Genomic DNA, 5599 nt, shown 5'->3' on the forward strand with positions numbered 1-5599 from the left:
TCCAAATTATCATTAGGCTAAATTGATATTAATACAACATATAATTCCAAAATATTTTGATCACTTGATTAAACAACAAGATTAAAAAGGAACCTAAATCGGTCATCCAAATTATCTTATTAGGCGTTATATTCAATTTCATATTCTCATTAAACATGCAATTTGTTGATAAAAGTATAATAAAAATCAAAATCAACATTGGAATATATATAACCATAATTAATAACAATTAGTATATGACAAACACAATAAGAATCGTTAGAAATATAATAGAAACAAAAGGAACATGATTCCTTACTTTGATTGCGTTTGCTTGCCACTATAAAACAATAAACGCATTATTAACTTCAAGGAAATAATGAACAACAATGGAAATTAATTTAAATTAAATTCAAGTAGAGTTAATATGGGGCCAAACCCTCAAACAATTCTAACTTTCATGCCTTAGTTTAATTGTGAAACTTCGGGTAAAATAAGGACTTCGGGGAGTGCTTAAAGGATGTATGGTGGAAGAATAGGGAAGGCTAGTGTTTAGGCTAAAGCATAAGAGAAAAAGAGAGAATGATTTCGTGTATAAGAGAGGAAGAGAGAATGATTTCGTGCCTTGAAACTGGTTAAATCAGCTTTGTATTTATAGAGAAAATATGACGGATGAGGAATGGAACCTTAGAATTGAAGGCGACTCGTAAATAAACCCTAGAAATTTGTCGTGTCACTGCAGATTTGCAGTGACGCGGTAGATTTTGCCGTGTTGCTCCATTTATGTTTTTAGGAACTTCATCTACAAGGTTCATTTTTATTTTCTATTTTGCATTAAGTACGGGATAATCTAGGCGTCGTTTTAGTGTTCCGAACTTATTTTAGGTTTAGGGTTTTAGAATTTATAATCGGGCTTAATTAATAAATAAAATGAAATGAATTAAAATGGTTTGAGTTAAAATGCGGGTTGGATTGTGTTTGACTACATGTTTGGACTAATTTGTGGACTGAATATGTTTAACTGATACGGGGTTTAAGCACTCCCGAGATTAATTACTTTACCCGACCAATAAGGGCAGTGAAAGGTTATTCATCACCGAGTATGGCTTTGGGGAGACATTTTCAGGTGTCTACAGAAACCCCCCACTTTGACTGAATTTGTAGAAACTTCAATTTCGAAAGCGATAGTCAAAGTAGTCGATTGGGACGGAGAATGATTTAAGACAGTTTGTGATCCTAAATCACTCTGTATACGCCGATACCTGCAGAAAAACATTAATTCCACAGATAAAAGAGTGAAGAGATAGAATGAATATCTGACACCAGTGTATCGGTGGCAAATATGTTTGGTAGTTTTCAACGCCTCGAGAAATCCACCGGATGATAATTTTCCACGGCTCGGGAATTCTATTAGATGATGATAATTTTCCATGCCTCGAGAATTTTGTTAGATGATATTTTTCCACGCCTCGGGAATTAATCATCGACTTCTACGCCTCGAGAAGTGTCACTACTAGAAATAGGCTGATTTTCGACGCACTGGTTCCAACGGACACGAAATTCCACCGGTTATTTTCCATGAAATTTTACAATCTGACGGAATTCCTGTCGGAAATTTACGACAGAATATAAATCCGTCGCAATAAATACGCTTTCCGACGGAATTTAATTTTCAACAGAATATTCCACCGGAATATACTTGTTTAAACCCTAAATGTGCTCTCCTCTCCTCCCCTTTCATTTCATTTCCGCCTCTGCTTTTTCTCTCTCTTCAGCCCCTCTTCTCTTTCTCACTTTTCTGCCCTTCTCTCCTTCTCTTTCTATCTCTTCTACTTCTCTCTCCTCCGCCCTTTCTCGTTCTTTTTGCCTCTTCTCTTCCTCTCTCCTCCTCCATCTTCTCCTTCTTTCTTCTCTTCCCTCATTTCTCTTCTCTATCTTGGTGTTATTAGATAACTTGTTATTCGATATGGTTTTAGGGTGATTTTGAACCTTGTTTACTTGATACATTGGCATTTTGGTTCACTTCTACTCTATTTTTGTTCAATTTTTGTGTATCCCTTGCTTCACGGGTTATTAGTGTTTTTGTTGAGTTTTTAGGTCCAAAGACGACCATTTGAAGCATATGAATGATAAACCGAGGTTTGAAGCCAAGACAATGGAGCAAAACCAAAGAAAAAGTGAAGATAAGGGCCTTAGAGAGCTTGCACATCCGTGCAGGAGTGCATCACAACGATCATAAACTTCTGTTTGCGGCCTACAAGACCTGCACGTCCGTGCAGAGTTCAGCACGTCCGTGCCTAATCCTGCACGTCTGTGCAGCTTGCCCAGCCTAAATTAGTTTCAAAAACTGACTGTGTAGTTCAAGGCCTACACGTCCGTGCCATATCTGGCACGTCCGTGCCATATACACTAGCACGAAACTAACCTCAAGTAACACCCAAAAGGTGTTACATAAAGTGGTAAAAGTGTTATTATAGATAATAGGTAACACTTTATTGGGTGATACTTCCGCCCATGTTACCTAAGACCTTATGTATCACTTTGGGTATTGTATGGTAACACTTTCAAAAGTGTTACAATATACAATAATCCCTCTTATGTAACACTTTTTATATTATTAGTATAATTTTTAAAGTGTTACTTTTTACATCTTATATAACACTTACTTATCCTTAGTAACATTTTTCAATCATATAGTATCACTTTATCCGACAATATGTATCACTTTTTCGAATAAATGTAACACTTTATTGATTATTAGATAACATTTCTCAATCATCTTTTGACATACAGTAGCACTTTATTTGACATTATGTATCACTTTTTACAAACTAATGTAACACTCTATTAATTAATAGGTAACATTTATTATTATTATTATTATTATTATTATTTTTATATTTATATATACAACAACTATGAATGAGAAATTAACATACAAGTATATATGATAAACAACAATTTGGATTGAAATAATTTCATAATTCTTACAAAAAAAAAAATAAAAAAAAATCCATACACACCAATTTTAATGTTTGGCTAAACAATATAATAATTCAAACAAAAAGAAAATCAACTTTGATCTCTAGCTTGGAAAAGTGAGGAAAAGAAAAACTTCTGAATTTAAAAAAAAAGTCGTCGATAGCAGTAAACAAGAACAGCAGCAACATTAACAGAAGCTACCAACAACAGTATGTAGCAGCAATCATCGGTAGCAGACACCAGTGGCAGCAACCAACAGTTAGACAAGCAGTGGCAGCATACAGCAGTAGCAGGAGTCAGCATTAGACAACAGTAGTAGAAAAAAAAAACAGCAGTAACAGCAAAAAACAACAGTAGCCGACACCAATGGCAGCAACCAATAGTAGGACAAGCAGTGGCAACATACAGTAGTAGCAGGAGTCAGCACCAGACAGCAGTAGCAGCAAAAATACAACATTAACAGTAAAAAACAGCAGTAGTAGTAGCCTGCTCCTATTTTTGCTGGCTGATGCAATTTGTGGTGTAGTGGTAGGAGAGGCCGTTCCTAGGGAGGTGCACACCGTATCTGATTTCTCTTGTCTTCCTCAATTTGCTTTGCTAGCTTGTCAAATCTTCTTATACCTACAAGCATAAACACAAACACAGTACACACAAAAGAGGCGGCAATGCCAAAATACAACTTCTATATATACAAAAGGAATTAGAGAGAGGAGAAAAGTAGAAGAAATGATTATAAAAGCTGGTTAAGATTACTTCAATCAGTGGACAAATAAACCACTTAGCAATCATGAACCAGACCATGTTTAGATTTCTAATCAAACATAGAGAGGTATCTGCCCAAGTAAATTGAAGACATTTAGAGGAACAAATGCTCAATAGTCAGCTTCTAATATATTAACCAAATGGAATATAAACCTAAATTAAATAAAGCAACCTTGTCATCAAACTGCATAAACAAGAACACTTTTAAGAAACTAAGAATTAAATTGAGATTGACCATGCACCAATAAAAGGAAAGGGGAAAGCAAAACTACCATAATTCCTACACGTTCTCTACTGAGCATTGATTAAAACTTCACTACCACATTGTTGACTTGAAACAGTAATATCGTCCAAGAATATTAATTAATAAAAAGATCCAAGAATCAAATTGAGATTGACCATGCTAGGAAGGTTTGAGAAATCAAGCGGAATGCAATTACAGATACTTTAGGGGAGGGGGTGATTCAACAATAACCACACAACTTACCTAAAGGTGAATGATCCTTTGTTGCAGACAAAAAAGAAGGTTAAAGGTATGCAACTATCAATATCAACTACATTTTAATATAATGATGGATAAGCATATACTTAATTTCCCAACCACATTGTACTCTCATTTGCAATACCAATGGTGGATAATAAGGTTTTATAGTATTTTTTAAAAAAAAAAAATGGAAACATATATAAAAAATACGAAAAAAGGAAAGTAAGAATATGTCACGAAATTGGTGGAAGAACAAAAAGATTTTCCAGTCACCATAGCAAACCCACTAATTTCTTTCATAACAAACTAAGCTACAGAAGACGTGTTAGAGTAAGGCCTAGAGATTACATCAGGAAGCTAGCATCTATCACCATTCATAGATAATTTAGATGGTAACAGAGTAAAACTTGGCTCTATGGCTAGATCCCATACTTATGCAACATACTCAATTTGGTGCTCTTGTGGTTCATGAAAATCAATGGTTATTGAACCCACAACACATAATATACAACCAAGTATCTCGAACATATAAAGTCTCTCTCTCAAAATAATATGTGTAAGGGTAGAACTAAAGCAATAACATAAGAAAAACACTTTAGTAAAAAAAAATCAACATATACTGAAAATTAAGCCTTCAAGAACACATCGAATCCAACTACTTACTTTATAATGATAGAAACTTGCACCAAGTGGAGTCACCAAAATAGCTGGTGCAAAATCATAGAATGCAAATTAGCAATTTCTCCAACAACCACTGCAAAAAAGTCATTTACGTCACATATCTTGAAAGGTAAGGCCTTGATGAACAAATTACAAATTCAAGTCATTATGTGGGATGCACATGTCACTTGATCATATCTATAAATGTCCATACCTAGACAAAATACAAGTAAGCAATAAAACTACTATGAATTATACTAATTAAGTTAAGACTAATACTATTTAACTAATAAAACTACTAAATAAGACTACTCTGAATTCTACAAGAATAAAACTACTCTAAATACTACAAGTAAGCAATAAAACTACTAAATAAGATAAGACTAATACTATTTAACCAATGTTTTAGTTAATTAGTAGTCTTGATATGCTAACAAGCAGCAACATACAAGCAATGAGTAAAAAAAAAAAAGAAAAGAAAAAATAAATAATTGTCAATTATATAGTCGGGTACCCAAACAGTTGAGCATAGATATAAAACTCTCATTTCAATTATATACCTCTTTAAATAGACATTTTATACACAATCAAGTTTCAAAATGCATCAACAATAATTGTCACAACCAAGTATTTGCCTAAACCTTCCAATTATCAAGCATATAAGAGTATAGTGCATTGACAATTATATAAACTATTAAATTTAATATTGGTTGATACCTCCTTTTAGCTCTT

This window comes from Chenopodium quinoa, unplaced genomic scaffold (genome assembly GCF_001683475.1).
Source record: "Chenopodium quinoa cultivar QQ74 unplaced genomic scaffold, ASM168347v1, whole genome shotgun sequence".
Taxonomy (NCBI): domain Eukaryota; kingdom Viridiplantae; phylum Streptophyta; class Magnoliopsida; order Caryophyllales; family Amaranthaceae; genus Chenopodium; species Chenopodium quinoa.